The sequence below is a fragment of the Lithobates pipiens genome, unplaced genomic scaffold (genome assembly GCF_037356315.1).
Source record: "Lithobates pipiens isolate NorthernLeopardFrog02 unplaced genomic scaffold, aLitPip1_a1.2 Scaffold_10, whole genome shotgun sequence".
NCBI classification, from domain to species: domain Eukaryota; kingdom Metazoa; phylum Chordata; class Amphibia; order Anura; family Ranidae; genus Lithobates; species Lithobates pipiens.
The window spans coordinates 38,430,119-38,453,535 of NW_027507686.1; positions in this window are offsets into that span (position 1 = coordinate 38,430,119).

Sequence of the window (23,417 nt, forward strand, 5' to 3'; positions counted from 1 at the left end):
TCTAATATCCAGACAGGTGTGGTCTGTTTATGGCAGCCTTTGCTCTGACTGTATTCTGGGGATTTGTAAGCCAATCTCTATGCTAAAATCCACTCAGTGGGGGGTAAGCAGACACTGATGAATGGGTTGTTCCAATTTGTTCGTTATTATATCATGGGGGAAATATAGAGGGGACTTGAAATAAGCTGTAGTACAATTAAAACAGCCTGTCATGGCTAGACCCCCGTGGTGCTTCTTATGCAGGGTTTAAATTTGCGTCATAACCCTAATGTAATCCATCTTCATAATATTGTTGTGATATTTATAACTGCGTCAGTGCCTGCACATGGATTTACAAGACCTCTGAGGTGTTAACCTGTTCTTTTTCAGAGCTTGTTAAGAAGAAGAAAAAAAAAATATGTACACTGTAAAAAATACTAAAAATACTAAGACTAACAAAATCACAATATGCTTCCCCATGCCCTCAAGGAGTTTACAATCTAAGATCCCCAGTTCACATTCATACAATTACATACTAGGGCCTATTTAGACAGGATTAACCTACAATCATGTCTTTAGAGTGTGGGAGGAAACCGGAGTACCCAGAGAAAACCAACGTAGGCAAAGGGAGAACATGCAAACCCCAGCCAGGTAGTGCCATAGTTGGTATTCAAACCCCTTAGCATCTGTGCTACCAATCTTATTTTAAAGTGACATTAAACAGAGAATTAATAATTGCCATAATTTATTCACAAAAAATCCTTTACACTATATTACCAAAAGTATTGGGATGCCTGCCTTTACACATGCATGAACTTTAATGGCATCCCAATCTTAGTCGGTAGGGTTCAATATTGAGTTGGCCCACCTTTTGCAGGTATAACAGCTTCAACTCTTCTGAGAAGGCTGTCCACAAGGTTTAGGAGTGTGTCTATGGGAATGTTTGACCATTCTTCCAGAAGTGCATTTGTGAAGTCAGGCACTGATGTGAACGACAAGACCTGGCTCGCAGTCTCTGCTCCATTTCATGCCAAAGGTGTACATGTTTCGCTCTTTAGGCTTCTTCAGGGAATATTTTGTCCCATGTAGATTGCCATGCTACTTGGACAAAATAACTGGTAGTTCAGAGCAAAGACATGTACTTTCAGCCAGCCAGGTAGGGTAGTATATGACCGCAGGAGATATATAGAGACCCAGTAAGTCTAATGCAGTTACCTGCCACACCGGGGTAAGCAATCCTCACAGATGGTATGGATTTGGTATTCTGCAAGCATGTCTTGTGGGGACTGAGCGTGCATCCATGCAACTACAGCATTACACTCGCTGAGTTGCTATATATATCCTGTGGTCATATACTACCCTACCTGGCTGGATTGAAGTACAAGTCTTTGTGCTGAACTACCTAGTCAACTTGTCCAAGTAGCATAATAATCTCCATGGGAATGTTATGCAGACAAAATATCTCCTGAAGAAGCCTAATGGGCAACACTTGTTGGGATTTGCCATTAACATATAACTGCTTAAAGCAAGACTGATATTAAATTACCTTAAGTGCAAATATATTTTTATTGGAGCTAAATATGTTTTTATTGATGTTGAAATAAATGTTGAAATTTTAATATAACTCAGTGTCGTTTGATGTAAAGCACCAAAAAAATCCCAATATCAAGTTTCCAAATTTGTTTGAGTATATGGGATGTAGTGCGTTGGTTTATTGGCGAGCCACCCACATTTATTTTCCACTAAAGGAGATTATGTAGCCGCTCAGTACTGTACATTTGCCACAATGCAATACATTGCAGTCTTGGGGAAAGAATATGCCTCCTTCTCATTCAGCAGCCAGTACCGCTATCAAACACAACCCATTCAAGTTAATAAAGCTGCGGCCGCACTGCAAACTAGGTAATGCACGTGATTGCCATACAATGGTGAAGGCTTTTCATGGTTAAAGCAAGTGGTGAGGGGGCCACTTATTGCCTCCCAGCTGCCTGTCAACCCAGAGAAGAGACAAGGACTGCTGCAAGGCTGAATGAGCTCTGAAGGTATGGGAATCGAATTATGGAGGTATGGGACTGAATTTCTGAATAATTTCTAGCAACTGAATTGATTCTCTGAAATACTGAACCTGAAACCAAAGCAGATAAATTGATCAGATGTGTTAAATGACATGTGACTAACATTGTCTGTAACTGGACCTCCATTCATTGCTGATTGCATAAAAATCAGAAAAAAAAACTTATTATATCTAGCTCTTGTATTTATTATTTGTTATTTTTTTATGAATAAATATGATAGATCCTTATGAAGACCTCCTGCTAACTAATAGGACTGGAGTTGATGATGAGTTCAACAGTCTGGTGCAGAAGGTTTGGGGCCTGTAATCATAAAATGCTTAAGAACATCCAATCTAGGAGGTGAAAGCAAGCAACTGGGACAAAAGGGAAGAGGGAAAGAATTATGCAAGCACAGCTGTAGATTGTCCATAATTCTACTCTTAAAGGTTATGTAAACCCTAAAAATGACCTTTGCTCTTTTCTTCCTTTTGGTCTGTCAAAGATAAATTCCAGGTAGGGATATTTTTACATACTTACATTGGTCTAGCTTGTAACTATTTACTGTATATACCATACTTGGCTGATGCCCTTGGAAGCTGGAAAGCACTGAAGTAGACACCACTACTTCATTGAATTCCACTTGCTTCCGGGTCCGTCACCTGCTGTATTATGAACACAGGACTCATTCTGGTCAAATAACTAGAATAAATATTTATCATGTCCCTTTCAAGCCCTGGAAAAAGGTGTCCAGAAGGTGGCTGTGGAGCTGATAAATATTTAGGAGGCCTTTCCAGAGTGTTTTTCCTGTCTAGGGAGTGTTCCAGTTCATTTGGGGCTGCTGTCCCTGGAGGTGGCATTACTGAGTCAAAGACTGCAGTCTGGGCTTCAGCAGGAGTTGGGTTGAGGGCCTTAAAGTGGAAGTAAACTCCCCTATCGTTTTCAGCCAAGGAAGCTGCCATCTTTGCCTCTGTTTAATCTTCAACTGCTATGGTGCTGAACATGTGATTCGTTATGACACCAGCCATTGGATGGTTTGATAGTTTCGCTGAGAGCACAGCCAATGTGCAGTTAGCATTCCCGGCATGCCTTTTTTTTAACTGTTTAAATCCATGGGCTTACTTCCACTTTAAAGCGGAGGTCCACCCTAAAGTGGAGCTTCCGCTCATTGGAACCCTCCCCCCCTCTGGCGCCACAATTGGCACCTTTCAGGGGGGAGGGGGGTGCAGGTACCTGTACAGTACAGGTATCTGCACCCACTTCCGGCATAGATATCTTCAGAATATATGCCCCTTTCCGCAGATATCTATGCCCCTTTCTGAAGGTCCCCCACTGTCTGCTGGGAAACACATGGATCCCAGAGACAGCGGGGACCATCCTTATTGCGCAGCACGACTCGCGCATGCGCAGTAGGGAACCGGGAAATAAAGCCGCAAGGCTCCACTTCCTGATTCCCATACCCAAGATGGCGGCGGCAGCACCCGAGAGACGATCGAGAGATCGACTTCGGGTGCCGACATCACGGGCGTGCTGGGCGGGTAAGTGTCATTATTTTAAAAGTCAGCAGCTGCAGTATTTGTAGCTGCTGGCTTTTAAAAAAAAAAGAAAACGGCGGACTCCCGCTTTAAAATCATTGCAAAGAGGATTTGGGCTATAGTCTAAGCCTGGGGAAAATTTTAAAAATACATTTCCTAGACTCAGCCTGTGTTGTCAGTGCCTGTGGAACATTCTCTGTGGCAGGCAGCCTCTGTACTAGCAAGGGCAACCTAGGCATATTCTCAAAGACCCCTACAGAAGTGAGAGCTGCATAAATATCAACTAAGTACAAGAGTCAAGGGTATTCACACTGGAATCTTGGTTTTCTTTGTGTATTTCTTCCAATTCTGTGCAGTAATCCAGTGTGAAGTTTTCCCTCTGTGCAGGAGCTTCCTGTATTAAAGACTAGTCACTGCTGCTCCTTGTCTCCGCTTCCCCCTTCTGTAGTTGTCTACAGGCAGCCTGTCGTGGGTGGTCCTGCCAGGTCCCTCCCACAGCTCTGATCTCTGCACAGGCTGTATACAGCACAGCGATGATATTGTCACTACTTTAACCAGATAATAACTGATATCTGGGTTTGCAAAGACATTTGGTGCATACAAAGTGGGTTTATCATCTGTGGCTATTGAGCAATATATTTCAATGTAAGTTTTTGTACTCAGAGTTCAACTCTTAATGCTTTCATTTATTTTACATCATGAATAATGCAGCATGGAGAGTGACAGTGGATATGAAGGCAGCTACATTGTTATCAATGAATGTATCATCAACAATGTGCTGACGTTAAAAAGGAAGATCCAGATGAAAGTGGTAGGAGTCAAAGAAAGTTGACACTGTATTGTAGCGCTAAACTAACTTCCATTATCTTTCAGTCAAGTTTGATGAGACCCTCAGGCAAATTTTAGTTTTATGGCCCAGAGCAACATGGATGTCATATTAAAACGGTGAGCGTCGTGACTGATGCAAAGTCGACATCGCTTCAGAAACATAATGTGAAATGATGGTGAAAACACCCGATTTATTCATTTTACAGTTCACTGCGTCTGGCCATGACCTTCAGAAAGCCTTAAACGGGATTAAACTTTGGATTGTAGATGTAATAAATCTTTATCTGTTTTGGATGCTTATTCTCTCTCTGATTCTCTCTCACCCCCAGACAAGCTTTCACAAAAAATATATTATGGTGTATTCTAATAAAAAAATAATTATTATTTTTACATTTTATAGCATATGTAAACCCTAACTAGGAGCTTTCCTTATTTGTACCACTTTGGTGGATTAACCCCTTAACACATACTGTATATTCTGCATAAAATAAAGTGTAGCGCTAAACATAATATAGAGCAAAATACAAACATTGTGAAATACTTCAACATAAATATAAAGTAAAAGAGTGATAAAGTCCTCGTAAACAGTCCACCATATAAACAAGTGCGACACTTTGAGGGTGAATCTTCTATTGTGCACTCCACATCAACTTCATATCACCATAATCGTCAAATTAAAGAAGAGAATGGAGGGGGACTAAAAATAGTAGGTTGCACCATGGTTTTACCAACCCCCAACATGTTATACTTACCTGCTCTGTGCAAACTTTCTCTTCTGGGGTCCCCCCGTCAGGGCTCCAGGTCCCATCTTTTCTCTGTGTACCCCCATAGCAAGCTGCTTGCTATGGGGACACACCTGCGGGCTCACTCTTGTGTCCATTGGGACAGACAGCATGGCTCAGCCCTGCCCTCTATCCTTCCTCACACCATTTGATTGACAACTACTACACGTCTCCCTGTAAAAAGAGGAAGAGAGGGTAGAGAAGATTGCAGCGCTGGGGAAATAGTTAATGGGGAGCTTATTAACCTTAATGCAGGGAAAAACTGGAAAAAAAATAAGGTAACCACTACAGTACATCTAGGGGTTTAGATATATACTGTATCTTGGGTTTAGATATAATCTAAAGTGAATATGTTGCTTTTGGGGCTTCCTTTGCAGCTTATACAGTACTTTGATCCCCTCTGACCCCTTACTTTGATGATCTGCTGGGAGCTAAGATGACCCTCATTTTGAGCTCCAAGTTGTGACAGATGTAGTTAAAACATGTCCAAAAAGCCTCTAGTGGGGACACTTGTGCAAGTGACAGCTGTCAAAAGTGGCATTTAACCTTTGTGAAAGACTTAACAGGGACAGGGGCTTTTGCAGGGGACTCCAGTCTAGCCTCCTAACTACTGACTATTGGACCTGGCATTTGAGGAAGCTGCAAGCATTCAGGAAGATGTCCTGTTATGGAATGCAAGATGACAGTACCACATTTAACAGTCAAGGAAGCTATGGTGTTGTCTGCCAACTTGAGAAGGTATATGTGAAAAGAAAGCTGGTTAATGAGGTTTGGACAGCCCCGGGTCTTCTTGAATACAGGTGCCAGACTATTTGGGGGGTGGATTCTCTGACTAACCAAGGTTTGTTCAGGTGCCAACTGTTTATTAGCTTACTGTTAATTAGGTCACTCTTTAATTAGGTTACTATTAGCTGCTACCTGTTTATTAAATGTACTGATGATATTACTGTTTACAGATTGCAGTGTTTAGGATAATGTGACCAAGCTCTTACCTGATTTTGTGTGGTATATATTCTGTGTAAATTTACAATAAAGGTAGTTCCAGTAGCACCTAAGCTAGTGTCGTCTAGTTCTTGGGTGCAATTCTCAGCTATAATACCTGGTTCCTAGTTCAATAGTGGAGGAAGCTGTATCTTGGTGGAAGCACCCAGTTGTGGTGCCAGGCAGTCCGCCACATCCTTATTTTGGGGAGATTTACACTTAGTTCCTGTTGGGTTACTGAGCACCAGAATTGGAGGTGAAATTTCCAACATGAGGACAAAGACAGATGTAAAAAGCTCTCCAAAGTTTTAAACTGCTTGTGCTCTATCCAAAGCTAAAACAAAAACTTTTGAATGGAGTTACATTTTAAAGTAGAACTATAGGGAAAACGTTTTTTTTTTTCATGTCGGATGAGTAGGGGAGGGTTATAACACCTGTGAGATTTGTTTGCCATATATGTTCCATTAGGTAAGTGTGAAAAAATCTCCTTAGGCCCACCCAGGTTACCAGAACTGTGTCCTCTATTACATTTTTGCGGACAACCCACAATTAGTGATTTTCTTTTACTTTCAATGATAATGGTAAATGGGACCAATAGAGAGGCTGAATCTCCCTAGGCCCTTGTACATACGGTCGGGAATTCCGACCACAAAATCCGTTGGATTTTTTCTGACAGGTTTTGTCCGAAACTGGTGTTGCATACACACGGTCGGACAAAGTTGTTGGAAAATCAGATCGTTCGGAACGTGATGACGTTCGTTCGTTACAACGGGACTACGTTCCGGCTAGTAGCCAATAGCTTTGGTCTCGTAATTTGATCTGAGCATGCGTGGCACTTTGTCTGATCGGAATTCTCTACAAACTTTGTTCAATCAGATCATGTTGTCGGAAAATTTTATATCCAGCTCTCAAACTTTGTTGGTCGGACATTCCGACGGAAAAAGTCGGATGGAGCCCACACACGGTCGGATTATCCGACAACACGGTCTGATCGGACATTTTCCGTCTGAATTTCTGACCGTGTGTACAAGGGTTTACAGGGGCACAGGTAGCACTACAAACCTTATAGGTGTTCTAATCCATCTCCACTCTATCCAAAACTAAAAAAAGAAACTGTTTTGCCATTACTTTAAATTATTTTGTTGGGGAACTTATTTCAATAAAGGATTACTAAGAATTAGGGAACAAACTGTTTTTTCTTGATGTTTTTTTGGCTCTTATAAAACTTCCAAGGAGCATATTGGTACATGAATTCCTACAGTATTATCAGAGGTCAATGTAAATATCTGTTTTAATGAAGACTCATTAATATAACCCAGTCTGCTCTTTTTCCCCTGTAAAACCTAATGAGAGGAATAATTCATAGCAGTAAATTGAAATAGATTTAAATAATAATAACATATACATCATATTAAGTGTGTCGGATGTGAAGGAGCATTCATCTCGGACATATGAGTTATATTTAAAGGCCAAATTATATTTAAATTTTTTTTTATTGTTTTGTTCATTCATTTTTTAATTTATTCTCTTAACATTCCAACCTATAGAATATTTACTAGCTTTAAAGCCTATCTAAGGAACATTTTTATTTTTATTTTTGGGTGATAAATTTAGCAAGGAGGACTTAAACCACTGTCAGGTTTTTATCGGAATGTGGAAGATGTTTTGGAGACAAATGCTACAACTCTTTCATTTCTCTTCAAAGATTCCCTTTCTAGTAAACGGAGATGGATTAATCAGGTGTGATCGTTTATACTTTTCACCAATCACGGGTGCTCACAAGTAGCTATACATAGTGTGAGCTTATGCCAAATCCTGTTACCTTCTGTCACTTGCTAATCCAGTTCTCTGATATAATCAGCACAAGCTCAACTCTACGACTGTTGCTAAGTCTTCTCTACTAGATACTGCTGACCTTTCTTTGTCGCTTTCCATGGAGCCATTAATAATATTAAGAATAACACAAAATTAATGCAAACACAGTGAAGCAAACTCAGAGAGATGAATGCGAACACGGTGAAGCAAACAGTGACTTTCCTTCACGGTCACTTTTTCCACCTTCATAAATATGAAATTAGGCGCTCAGCAATGCAACAGTCTTATCGGAGAAAAGGAAACTTTAGTACTTCGGAATTATGATGAGCAAGGAGCTCTGATATAGTGAATATACACACCACTTCTATTGTTCAACATGCAGATAAAGGGCAGAAATGAAATGTTCCCGCAGAGTGTTTAAAGTGCAAATGAAATCAACGTGCCAACAGGAAAGCCAAAGCCTTTGTAGTCGTATTGATGATCTGTATGGAGCAGTCAAAATAAATGAAGGGTCTCTATTTATTTTACCGTATATACTCGAGTATAGGCCGACCCGAATATAAGCCGAGGCCCCCAATTTACCCCCAAAAAAACTGGCAAACTTATTGACTCGTGTATAAGCCGAGGGTGAGACATGCCTGTCCATCCCTGTGTGTGTGTCCGTCCATCCCTGTGTGTCCGTCCATCCCTGTGTGTCCGTCCATCCCTGTGTGTCCGTCCATCCCTGTGTGTCCGTCCATCCATCCCTGTGTGTGTGTGTGTCCATCCATCCATCCATCCCTGTGTGTGTGTGTCTCCATCCATCCATCCATCCATCCCTGTGTGTGTGTGTCTCCATCCATCCATCCATCCATCCATCCCTGTGTGTGTGTGTCTCCATCCATCCATCCATCCATCCCTGTGTGTGTCTCCATCCGTGTGTGTGTGTGTGTGTGTGTGTGTGTGTGTGTGTGTGTGTGTGTCCAGCCTACCTTTGTCCCGAGCCTCCGTCCCGTGCCTTGCCTCCTTGCCTCCGTCCCGTGCCGGGCCTTGCCTCCTTGCATCCGTCCCGTGTCGTGCCTTGCCTTGCCCCCGTCCCGTCCCGTCCCGTGCCGTGCCGTCCCGTGCCCTCTTCGTCGGCGGCCATTGTAAGTTCAAAAGCTGCGCCGCCGCCTTCGCCTGTGATAGGCGGAACACTGAATTTCCCAGCAGCCTGTGTTCCGCCTATCACAGACGTCGTATCATCCTCGTCCGTAGTACGAGGATGATACGACGTCCGTGATAGGCGGAACACAGGCTGCTGGGAAATTCAGTGTTCCGCCTATCACAGGCGAAGGCGGAGCCGGAGGCGCGGCTTTTGAATAGAATGGCCGCTGTCTGTCTGCTCGACACGCTGATCGAGCGGGCAGACAGCGATGACTCGAGTATAAGCCGAGGGGGGCACTTTCAGCCTCAAAAAAGAGGCTGAAAATCTCGGCTTATACTCGAGTATATACGGTACTCATTTATATAGCGTAACACTTTTGTACAGAATGTTAGAATGTATCATTGTATCCAAAACTTTATTTTTTCTTTTTCTTTAGGATAAATTAGGGATTGGTTATAACATCTGCTACTTATTTTTTTGTGTCTTAAGGCCCGTACTCACGATCGGACTTTTTGACAACAAACATGCAAATTAGTTGTTTTGGAGCAACATCTGACCGTGTGTACGATCCATTGGACAAACTTTTTCTGTTTTCATCGGACTTTTGTTGGCTGTGCAAACGGACAATCTTTCTGGCAACAAAAGTCCGATGGAGCAAAGTCCGATCGTGTGTACGCAAAACCATCGGACTTTTGTACAAGGTATAAACACGCATGCTCAGAACCAATGCAAAAGATCAGACTACAATACAGAAGTTGACCAAAGGTGGCGTTGGAGTAATTGAACGTCCTCTTTTGAAGTGTCATCAGTACATTCTGACATCACTACGTTTGTGTTTGTTGTCAAAAAGTCTGATCGTGTGTATGCAATACAAACTTGTGGACTACGCCCTTTGTATAAAAGTCCACGGGGAAGTTTGTACAAAGTCCGATCGTGTGTATGAGGCTTTAGGCTACTTTCACACTGAGGCACTTAACAGGAGCTAAAACTATAAAAATAGCGCCTGTAAGGAGCCTCTCCTGTCTCTCCAGTGTGAAAGTCCTTGGGCAGGACGGTAAAAAAAGTCCTGCAAGCCACATCTTTGCAGCACTGTAGGAGCGGTGTATACACCGATCCTAAAGTGCCCCTGCCCATTGAAAACAATGGGGCAGCGCCGCTAAACCGCGCTGCTTTGCTGCCGGTTTTAAGCCTTTTTTGGCCGCTAGCAGGCGTTAAAACCTCCCCACTAGAATAGCGGCGCTAAAACGACGGTAAAGAGGCGCTAAAAATATTGCCGCTTTACCGTCCACCCCAGTGTGGAAGTAGTCAAATTGGAGAGTTTTGTATAGTTTTCTATACACTTCAGGGTGTAAAAAATGTGCTTTTCGTCCTGTGAAACTGCATGCATATCAATTCTGTGTGAATTGTGGTAACAAAGTGTAGCACCTTCCTTGTTGTGTTAGTAGGATGTTAAGCAAGATTTTTTTTTTTGGCTCCTCTGTAATCAGTGGAGCAGTTGTTGATTGCTTTTGGCTGTTCTGGATCTCACAGGGTGCAGATTTGATTACTCTTCTCTGTTTCCCATAGGCTTCTGGAACATAGAGGGGTGAGCAAGGCAAATGGGCAATCTGAATATTTAGTATGCTTTAGCCAATCCCTGGGGACGTGTGCCCAGTATATGGTTGGAGAGGCATATAAATAGTCTGAGTCTTAGAGCAGCAGGGCTCTTCTCCCTGTTGAATGGAATCAGCTTGTCTGGGTGGGGGTGGCTACCCCCATCTGCAGCAGATCTCCTGGTTCCAGCTAATATTCATTGAGGTTCTGACTGTGGCACATCTGGGGGGCTACTCCTAAAGATCCATATTTCCTACTCAAGGAAACATTCACCTAATGATCTTGGTCTTGAGAGCTCACTGAAGAATGCCTGGTGGAAGTTAGAGGGGCCCTAGCTTGCCTGTGGCATTGTGAGCATTAACCTCTCCCTCAATGAAGAGGATCTGGTGGATACTGGAAGGAGGCATCTGTTAATCCTGTGACATTGTGTTAGTCTGTTCAGGGAGAATCCCTGCAAATATTCAGTGCATTTTGAGTATTCTATATCACCCTACACCCCATCTAAATTATTTGGCAATAGAAATCGTAAAAAGACACCTTCTAGACAGATTACTGAGCCAAGAGTGAATGAAGTGTTGCTATGTCCCCTGGCTGCCTCTGTACTAATTTCGATAAATAACCCATTGCCCACTTACAGACCACCCATCGTCATTCTACGACGGCTGTTTGAAGAGAGATATCATTGTTATGGCAGCAGCTAGCTACCATAACCCTGGAATCCTCTTCTTCAATGTGCATTCTGCTTTCAGATAAAAGTGGTCTCTGCGGTGGATTCGCTGCAAGACCACTTTTATCGGCACCCTCCAGTGCCCTCTGCTGCTTACCGGAGCTGCCGGCTGCGGCGGAGGCAATCGTGTCCTGTTTCCTGTTAGGTAAGGAGATGAGTGAGGGGAAGATGGCCCCCACCCGTATCAAAATGTCATTTCCGCCCATAGCTCTTAAAGCAACCTTTTTTTTTTTCAAATGACATTCAATTTTTTTTTTTTTGCATTTCAGTGTAAATATGAGATCTGAGGTCTTTTTGACCCCAGATCTCATATTTAAGAGGTCCTGTCAAGCTTTTTTTCTATTACAAGGGATGTTTACATCCCTTGTAATAGGATTAAAAGTGGAACTTTTTTTTTTAAAAGAACAGTGTAAAATTTAAAAATAAAAGGTAAAATAAATAAGAAAAAAAATTGAAACGCGCCCCATCCCGCTGAGCTCATGTGCAGAAGCGAAAGCATATATGAGTAGAGCCCGCATATGGTGTTCAAACCACACATGTGAGGTATCGCTGAAATCGTTTATAGTGAGAGCAACTGTAAGGCCGCGTACACACGCGCGGACTGTTTGCCCAACCTTGTTCGTCAAACAGTTTCGTCAAACAGTCCGCTCAAAATTTGCATGAGCGGACTTGCCCACACACGAGCGGACTGTTTCAACGAACTGTTTGCCAAACAGTCCGCTCAACTTTTGAAATGAACGGACTCGCCCACGTAAGGCGGAGGCAAATCCGCCCATTTCGAGCGCGTGTACAGGTAGGCGGGGCCCGCGAAGGAGACGTCGCGGGCTCCGCCGCCTGGAATGGGCTTAAAGGGGAACCCCAACGCCGATAAAAATCTGCGTGGGGGTTCCCCCAAAGTCCACACCAGACCCTTGTCCGAGCACGCTACCCGGCCGGCCAGGAAAGGGGGGCGAGCGAGCGCGCCCCCCCTCCTGAGCCGTACCAGGCCGCGTGCCCTCAACATGGGGGGGTGCCTTGGGGAAGGGGGGGCCGCGCGGCCCCCCCACCCCAAAGCACCTTGTCCCCATGTTGATGAGGACAAGGGCCTCTTCCCGACAACCCTGGCCGTTGGTTGTCGGGGTCTGCGGGCGGGGGGCTTATCGGAATCCGGGAGCCCCCTTTAAGAAGGGGGCCCCCGGATACCGGCCCCCCACCCTATGTGAATGAGTATGGGGTACAATGTACCCCTACCCATTCACCTGTGAAATAAAGTACAAAAAAAAACACAACACAGGGGAAAAAATATTTTATTGCACAGCTCCGGGGGTCTTCCGTCTTCGGGGGTCTTCTCGCCGGACTCCTCCGCTATGTGTGTGTAGCTCTTTTACTAGCGGAGGAGTCCGGCTTTCTTCCTCCCCGCCGCCGGCCTCTTCTCCCGACTTCGGGGGGTCTTGTCCCCCTCTTCGGTTCTTCTGCCGGGCCACCGCGCCTTCTTGTAGCTCTTTTACAGGCGGTGGCCCGGTCTTCTGTCGCCGCTGCCTTCCGTTCTTCTGTCGCCGCCTTCGGTTCTTCTGCCGGGCCACCGCGCCTTCTTGTAGCTCTTTTACAGGCGGTGGCCCGGTCTTCTGTCGCCGCTGTCGCCGCTGTCGTCGCCGCCGCCGCCGCCTTCCGTTCTTGTTCTTCTTCTTGTTCTTCTGCTTCTTCTCCTGGAGATGTTGACTCGACGAGCTCTCCGGCCGGAATGCCAGAGCCGCGCTGTGCGGTCACTTATATAGTGACAATGGGGCGGTGTCACATGGTATATGTCACATGGGTTGGTCACATGGTGACCCCGCCCCCTTACGATGTCATAGTCCCCATGTGACATCAACCCATGTGACCAACCCATGTGACATATACCATGTGACACCGCCCCATTGTCACTATATAAGTGACCGCACAGCGCGGCTCTGGCATTCCGGCCGGAGAGCTCGTCGAGTCAACATCTCCAGGAGAAGAAGCAGAAGAACAAGAAGAAGAACAAGAACGGAAGGCGGCGGCGGCGGCGACGACAGCGGCGACAGCGGCGACAGAAGACCGGGCCACCGCCTGTAAAAGAGCTACAAGAAGGCGCGGTGGCCCGGCAGAAGAACCGAAGGCGGCGACAGAAGAACGGAAGGCAGCGGCGACAGAAGACCGGGCCACCGCCTGTAAAAGAGCTACAAGAAGGCGCGGTGGCCCGGCAGAAGAACCGAAGAGGGGGACAAGACCCCCCGAAGTCGGGAGAGGAGGCCGGCGGTGGGGAGGAAGAAAGCCGGACTCCTCCGCTAGTAAAAGAGCTACACACACATAGCGGAGGAGTCCGGCGAGAAGACCCCCGAAGACGGAAGACCCCCGGAGCTGTGCAATAAAATATTTTTTCCCCTGTGTTGTGTTTTTTTTTGTACTTTATTTCACAGGTGAATGGGTAGGGGTACATTGTACCCCATACTCATTCACATAGGGTGGGGGGCCGGTATCCGGGGGCCCCCTTCTTAAAGGGGGCTCCCGGATTCCGATAAGCCCCCCGCCCGCAGACCCCGACAACCAACGGCCAGGGTTGTCGGGAAGAGGCCCTTGTCCTCATCAACATGGGGACAAGGTGCTTTGGGGTGGGGGGGCCGCGCGGCCCCCCCTTCCCCAAGGCACCCCCCCATGTTGAGGGCACGCGGCCTGGTACGGCTCAGGAGGGGGGGCGCGCTCGCTCGCCCCCCTTTCCTGGCCGGCCGGGTAGCGTGCTCGGACAAGGGTCTGGTGTGGACTTTGGGGGAACCCCCACGCCGATTTTTATCGGCGTTGGGGTTCCCCTTTAAGCCCATTCCAGGCGGCGGAGCCCGCGACGTCTCCTTCGCGGGCTCCGCCTACCTGTACACGCGCTCGAAATGGGCGGACTTTCCGAGCGGGAACAGTCCGCTCATTTCGAAAGTACAGCGGACAGGCCCACACACGGGCGGACTGTTCGCTCAAACACAGTTTCAGCGGACAGTTTTTCGGAATTTCCGAAAGACTTTGTCCGTCCAACTGTCCGCTGAAACTGTCCGCTGAAGCCCCACACACGAGCGGACTGTCCGCCCAAACACTGTTCAGCGGACAAGGTTGGGCGAACAGTCCGCCCGTGTGTACGCGGCCTAACTGTAACTCAAAACATGCAACCTGTACAATTTTCTAAACGTCGCATATGGAGATTTTTTAAGGATAAAAGTTTGTCACCATTCCACGAGCGGGCGCAACTTTGAAGCGTGACATGTTGGTTATCAATTTACTTGATGTAACATCATCTTTCACAATATAAAAAAATTGGGCTAACTTTATTGTTGTCTTATTTTTTTATTCAAAAAAGTGATTTTTTTCCGTAAAGTGTGTGCTTGTAAAACCGCTGTGCAAATACGGTGTGACAAAAAGTATTGCAATGACTGTCATTTTATTCTCTAGGGTGTTATATAAAAAAAAATATATATATATATATATATATATATATATATATATATATATATATATATATATATATATATATATCTATCATGTTTGGGAGTTCTAAGTAATTTTCTAGCAAAAAAAAAACGATTTTCACTTGTAAACAACAAGTTTGAAAAATAGGCCCGGTCTTAAAGTGGTTAATTTATAGTGGCTCCTTCAGGGGTAGCACTACAAAAGAATCTTCTTAAACTATTTCCTCTCCAGGTTGCATGCTCTTCATTCATAGAGAATAGAATGAATAAGAGAAACTCCACATTATAGCCACTAGATGGAGGTGATGATTACAGGAAATAAACAATTGTTTACTCTGATTGTCAGTTACATATGGTGGCCATAATGCAGTATTTTCCTGATTCATTCTATGAAGAACATTTAACAATCGAAAGAAAAAAAGCATAATTTGAGTACTCATTGGGACTTTAAATATACCACTAATTCCCACCATAAACTATACCAGCCAAATGATGTATAATTTATCTAAAAAAGTTTTTTTCAATTTTATTAAGTACAATTTAAAAACGTTGCAATCATCAACATCATAAAAAATAACGCATTAAAATGGTACGTCACATTATAGTAAGGTGTATCCATAAAAGAAGATCTACGTATTTCGCAGATGTCCTGCTTCCTCAGGATCCACAATCTTAGGACCCAAATCCTCAGGATTTACACATTCAAGAAGCTTAATCACAATCATTAAAACATTTCTAAAGAGAAGGAAAATAAAATTGTCATGATAAACAAACATTAAATCAGCACAGACCATATATGCATCTATATTGCCACACCCCATGTACTGTATAACACTAGATACATTTTCCTCAGTGATTTTAGCTCAAAAGAAAATAGCCTGATAATATACTTTTTTGCCCCATTCACAATGAATGAATGTGCATGCAGTTTCACAAGTTACATAGCTTTTTATAAATACACCCTTTCCTGTTAGATATACCCTAATTATTATTATTATTATTATTATTATACACAATTTTTATAGTGCCAACAGTTTGGGCAGCACTTTACAATGTGTGTGTGGGGGCAGTACAATTACAATACAGTTCACTACAGTAGGAATAGGAGGGTCCTGCTTATAGAGCTTACAGTTGAAAGGGAGGGGGAGGTTGTACAAAAGGTAATAGCTGCAGGGATTATGTGACTCGGGGACAGTTCTTAGTTGGAGGTGAAATAGGCTTCCCTGAATAAGTGAGTTTGCAGAGATCACCTAAAGGCAGACAGGGTAGGGGCTGACCAGACATACTGGGGCAGGGAGTTCCAGAGGATGGGAGAGGCTCTGGAGAAGTCCTGGAGGTAAGCATGAGAAGAGGTGCAGATACTGTATGTATTCTTTAATACTTTTTTTTTTTTTAATGCAAGCAGTATAAATACTTGAATTAGGATTGGTATCAGTCTTTTCCAGTCTTTGTACAGCAGAGCTCAGAAAAGGGTAGGGAGAAGTAGCACAAGGATTCAATCAGTTGTATTGTGTTAACACTACTAACAAGTAACAATAATATCACTTTAAGGAAGTTTCCTCTACCCACCCCCAGACCTTGACTAAAAAGTAAAGGTGCAGCAGCTGACTGATAAGGTCAACCTTCTGCTTTCTGTTTTTATTAGCATGCCCCTTATTAGAACCTTTGCATTCATCACATCTGACAGGGTCCCAGACCTGCCTTTTTCTCTCTCAGTCTGTTTCTTTATAAGAGGTTGGAATGGGCTGATTGTTTGGTGTTACATATATTTTCCCAGTTTCTCTTGTTATTCACAAGACCTAATGGTTGGTGGCACTGTAGCTTTTCTTAGCATTATTAGCCTGTTCTCCTCTATTCAGTTAATGGGAAAATAGCTCCACAATACAGTAGTAGCCTTTAGAGCAACCATTCTCAACCTGGGTTCTGTGGAGCCCTAGGAGCCCTAGGCTCTGTGGAGCCCTAGGATTTTTCCAGAGGTTGCTAGGGGTTCCTTGAGCTGTAGCTAATTGACCTTCCATCTGATGGTGCTTTCATAGTTTCAGGTCAATTGCCACTTGACGTCACTCTTTCTATGCATTAAGGTGAAGAACCTTCTGTAGTGCAGCAGCCCCCCCAGAGCCCCCCTTTTACTTACCTGAACCCGATCGTTCCATCGACAGGGATGAGCACAGCAGCTTCAGCCACTCTCTTGGGTCCTCATTGGACAGATTGATAGCAGCAGGAGCCATTGGCTCCAGCTGCTGTCAATCAAATCCAGGGACACCAGAGCCGGGGGACTGGGCCAAGACCTGCTGTCTATGTCAATAGATGCAGAAGCAGGACTCGGGAGTGCGCCCACATGTGTGCCCCCTTGGAAAGAAGGTCCCAGAGGGGGAACTCGATGCGGGGAGGAGCCAGGAGCACCACTGGGGGGACCCCAGAAGAAAAGGATTGGGGGCCACTCTGTGCAAAACCCTTGCACAGAGAAGGTAAGTATAGCATGTTTGTAGTTTAAAAAAAATACTAAGCTTTACAACCCCTTTAAATTGCTGGCAAATTATAACTTTGACTGCCTTGCTTCTGTTTGTAAACAAACGGCTAGGGAAATTCCTTCATCTATGCTAGAAGCTTATCCTAGATGAGTGTCTGATATAGATGGTAATGCTGGATCGCAGAAAAATTCATAGCAGACCATTATGTGGGTCTGTTATGGATGTCAAAGGAGGCCACATGTCCCCATGCCAAAGCACTTTGCCCCCATGTTGATGAGGACAAGGGCCTCATCCCCACAACCCTGATCTGTGGGTGTCTGCAGGCAGGTAGGTTATCAGAATCTGGAAACTCTGTTTACCAGCAAGTCCGTTATATAGAACATAATGTATATGGAAAATTCTATAATTATCTAACTAAACTTTGCCAATGTGCCACGTTTAAAAATCTCTGCCACGTTTCCATAACTTTTCAAAAATATTTATCTTCAATTCATAGATAGCAAAACTGGAGGAATCTTGGTAGATTTGCAGTTGTGCCATACTCTTTCCATTTTTGGATGATGGATTGAACAGTCCGTAAGATGTTCAAAGCTTGGGATATTTTTTTTATAACGTAGACCTACTCTCAATTGGAGTACAGAGACAGATGGACTGCCTGTCTCTGTACACTGTGTATTAGAGAGGCATATTTGATTCTGCAATCCCCTTCCCATCAGGTTCCATCAACCCAGCTTTAAAACTTCCTGCGGCTGCACTGCTTGTGTAATAGCTGCAGTAGCAGGAGGAAAGGCAGCTGCACTGAAGGCAGAGCTTCCATACAGACTCCCTGGTTTCAGCTTACCTCCACACTCGGTGCTTTCCCCAGATTCATATACCAGTTTACAGTGGGTATATTAATCTATTGCCCACACCAAAATGTGTCACCTAAAGGCATGTCAGGATTGTAAAGGAAAAAAAGAAAGGGGTTGGGACTTTTAATGAGGCACATGAGAGGAACCGAATAAGAAGTCAAAACATTTATTAGACAAGTATACACAACATGGCATGTCCAATATAGTAAAGGCTACCCTGTGGATGGTTCACTGGTATACTAACCATGAACCAGTGTTAAGTATCTATAAAACAAGGTAAAAACGTGACACTGTACAGTGTCATGAACCAAAATAGTCTAATATTAGCCCCATTAACGGGGAAAAGAAAAGCGCTAAGAAAGTCAAGAGGAAGGGAAATATCCATCATGGAGGCTCAGAGTGTCAACACATGGTGCTGAGTGGATGAGAGCCATCTCGAGTGTCTGTCTTGGGAGCTGTGATGGTAAGAACCCCCCAGGATAGAGCAAGCCCACAACTCCCTATAAAAATGAGGATGCCCATGCCGTCGTCGCTGATGGTGCACAATAGTGACTCCAAGGAGTTTATTTACTAAAGGAAAATCCACTTTGCACTACAAGTGCACTTGGATGTGCAGTTGCTGTAGATCCGAGGGGAACATGCAAGGTAAATAAAACCAGCATTTTAGCTTGCTCATGATTGGATGATAAAATCAGCAGAGCTTCCACTCATTTCAGATCTACCCCTTAGATTTAGAGCGAGTGCACTTTCAGTGCAAAGTGGATTTGCTTTTCGTAGATAACCCCCAATGTATTAAGTTTGCCTGTACTACCTGGTTTGGTGCCTGCTTTCTTTGATATAGCACTACTATTGGGTACTAAGTACTAATTCAGTGATTTTCTGTGATATTGTATGTCTGTACACTCAACCTAGTGTGTCAGAGGGGCTGAGGTTCTTGAGAAGGTTGAGGCAAAGAACAGAGGACCCATCCTTTCCAGTGGCTTCTACGGGGGTAGTGTTTAGTAAATTGTTGGTGCTCTATAAATGCCTGTAATCAATAAAATATATTTCAAAGGTATATTAAGCTGATTGTTTGAAGTTCTTTATCAAATCCAGACACTCAATTACTGATGCATGCATACCTAAAGCCACAACCAGTAAAGGGGGGAAAAAAATGACTGTTATTGTTTGGCAAGAAATATGCTGTTGTTATTGTGTGTTACCGAATTCTCGTTTCTTACTACACAAATTAATGCATTCTATTTCACAAGTATAAGTTCATATCGAGAAAGACTATTATTCTTGCAGTGATTCAGTCAAATTGAGAGATGCAATTTTCAAACACGCATTCATCTAAGTAAAATAAAAAAAAAAAAAAAAATGTTCTTTTGTTGGGCAAGCTGTACTAATGGTATTGTTGTTTGTTATTTTTGGAAGTTTCTTCTGTATCACTAAGTGCGCCACTCCACATACATTAGGCTACTGGGAAAGCACTATTATTCTTGTGATTTTTCTGAACATCAGACACTTCATTTCCCATGTAGTGATGAGTCCAACTGCCCTGGTTTCATTTTGAGTAGGGTTCAGTAGACCTTAAAGAAGTTTGGATGTTGGACCCAAACCCCATAAAAATCAATGGGAGCAGAATCTGCCAAATTAAAAAACATTTTAGACTTAGGCAAGAGGTTGTAAAAAAATTGCATGGAGGTGGTCACTGCCCTGAGGAACATGTACCAATGCAAAAGAAAAGTTAAAATTCTATTCAGCTGGGAGCAAGTGATTAAAGTGAAACAGGACCAATTCCTATAAATAACATGCATGGGGGTGTCCTAATCATATTTTAACCACTTATGGACTGCCGCACAGCAATATACATCCTAAGTTCGAAGAGGAATATCTAATTCGATCGGCCTCAGCTGCTGGACCCTGGGACAGGTGAGTGTCCATTTATTAAAAGTCAGCAGCTGCAGTATTTGTAGCTGCTGGCTTTTAATATTTTTTTTTACAGTGAAATCCCTCTTTAAAGGACCGTTTTTTTTTAATTTTTTATTTTTTTTATTCCTTTTTTCTTCTTTCTTTTATTGCATTTTACTGTAAATATGAGATGTGAGGTCTTTTTGACCCCCGATCTCATATTTAAGAGGACCTGTCATGCTTTTTTTCCTATTACAAGTGATGTTTACATTCCTTGTAATAGGAACAAAAGTGATAGATGTTTTTTTTAAAGAGCAGTGTAAAAATAAAAAATAAAAGGGAAAATAAATAAGAATTTTTTTTTTTTAAACGCACCCCGTCCCGCTGATCTCATGTGCAGAAGTGAACGCGTACGTGAGTAGCGCCCGCATATGAAAACCGTGTTAAAACCACACGTGTGAGGTATTGCCACGATCGTTAGAGCGAGAGAAATAATTCTAGCCTCTTCTGTTGCTAAAAACATGCAACCTGTAGAACTTTTTAAACGTCGCCTATGGAGATTTTTAAGGGTAAAAGTTTGTTGCCATTCCACGAGCGGGTGCAATTTTGAAGCGCCACATGTTGGGTATCAATTTACTCAGCGTAACATTATCTTTCACAATATGAAAAACAAAATGGGCTCCCCCCATTATCTATCTGTATATATATATATATATATATGTATACACACAGATAGATAGATAGATAGATAGATAGATAGATAGATAGATAGATAGATAGATAGATAGATAGATAGATAGATAGATAGATAGATAGATAGATAGATAGATAGATAGAGTAATAATGCAAAAAAAATAAATAAAAAAAAAAACAGAGGACAAAATGGAAAAAAGCACAACAATAATATAAACAATTTTTTTTTTCTGGAGGTCATTGCTAGATGAGGGCTTTGGTAAAAAAATAAAAATAATAAATAAGGATGTGGTAATTATATTGGAAGAATTTTTTTTTCTTAACCTTTTTTCTAACAAAAAATAAATAAAAATTTTTACTATATAAAAATCCACAGTGTGAAAATTAATGAATAGTTGTTATTTTACCTCTAACCAGCCATTGCCAAATGAGTTTGTACTCCAAGTTCAATATGGCTGGCCAGAGAATGTGAGTTTGGGTATAACTGTTGTTGGACTAATATATATATATATATATATATATATATATATATATATATATATATATATATATATATATATTAAAATAAATAAACAGCCAGCTTATTATGGGAAGAACCTTACACTTCTGTAATTCCAGTGACATTAATGAAGATAATTAAAAAGGAAAAGATGTAAAATGGTTATAATGTGTTGTTGCTTATTTGTTTGCTGTTCTCAAATCTCAATTTTGCCAGAAACCTGTGTGTTTTTTGCTATAGATTGGTCAAGTCGGATATGTCACGAGTGTACAGCGTTAGGCTAGAACAGAAGATGAAGCTATATTGACGAGCCTCTCAGTTTTATTGATGAGGGACAAAACCACGAGACAGGAGAGAACAGAATTCAATTATTTCAAAGTAAGAGAAAGAGAGATTCTTTCAAAATTCTCTGGGCAATTAAACTACTGCTTATTCAAGTTGCTTAGCCAAAATTATTCTTAGAGCAAAGGGATCAAAATGTGATAGTGAAGATTAAAGAGTGAGCATATATAGTATGAAGAAATTAGACCGTGCAGGTAATAATCTATCTATCTATCTATCTATCTATCTATCTATCTATCTATCTATCTATCTATCTATCTATCTATCTATCTATCTATCTATCTATCTATCTATCTATCTATCTATCTATCTATCTATCTATCTATCTATCTATCTATCTATCTTCTTGTTATATCATATAATATATTTCTCATTGCATTGTTTTCCTATAAAAATAATTGAAACGTCTTTAAACTTTTCCTTATATTCTATTAATCTATCCTATTTGTCTATAATCTTTCTTTCCCTTTTTTTTTTAGATATATATAAATAAACTTTATAGGTTCCATTCTTAATGGTGGAGGTGGATGCAGTTGTTACATGAAGCATATGACACATAGGCAATTAACTGTCAGCAGCTCAGCCTCTGATTCTAACAGCTTTAGCCATTAGAACATTGTCATAGAAGGGAAAAAAAAGAAATCACATTTTCTACAGCACAGACATGAAGGCATATTTAAACACTGTACGTAACACATCAATAAGTGACGTACCCATTCAGTAAGACCGGTGCTGGGTGGGTTTTATTGACTGCTATGGGTACTACATTGTGCACTGAGCTCATTGCATCTTAAAGAGGAAGTAAACCCTTCCAAACAACTTGGACCTATAGGTAAGCCTAGATTAAGGCTTACCTGTAGGTCCAAGCAATATCTCCTAAACCTATATGGTTTAGGAGATATTTGCCCGAGAATGGATTTGCCAAATTTGTCGACTCCCGTGCGCATGCGCGGGAGTGACGTCATCGCGGCTTCGCCGTATGGCAGCGGCGGAGCTGCGAGACGCGACTCCCGTGCACATGCGCGGGAGTGACGTCATCGCGGTTGCGCCGCTGTGATTCGTCGGAGCTGCGAGACGCCACAAGCAACATGGATGCGGCAGACTACAGGGGACAGCGGCGACTTCGCTGGCTCCTGTGTCAGGTAAGTGACACATAATGAGCTACTATGCGATGCATAGTAGTCCATTATGCTTTACCTTTGCAGGGAAAAAAAGAGGAAGTAAACCCATCAGGGTTTACTTCCTCTTTAAGATGGACATGTAATGAAGGACATTGTATCCCAACTGGCAAGCATGCGAAGTGCGTTTGGCAGGATACCACTAAAAACAGATACCACTGTGAGATGCCAGCTCAGTAGGCACAGTTATTGATAGGGCTTTTGATTTCAGGGATATGACATAATATCAGGGTGGGGTTGGATGTCCTGTAGTGCTGGCGAGGTAAACAACCACCCCTCCTCTTATTTTGTATATTTTGTGCAATACTTTTGCATTTTTAAAAGGAAACTGCATGTTATCTATGTGATCCTGCCATGTTAAGTCTGATTTGTGGATCTCTACATGCACAATGTATCTTGAGGGCTAACATTTAGCTGATGTGTTAATGAGATTATGTAACTAAGTCAATGATTCAACCTTTGATTGACTAGCACTTGGTACATTTTGTGACTGTGTTTTTGATTTTATTAGTCAGTTGAATCTATTAAAATTTATTTTTTTTCCATAAAATTAGGCACAGCAAATACCTTCTATTATATACCTTCTGTCGACCCCTTGGATTTTGGTTTTCACGTTATTATGTTTGC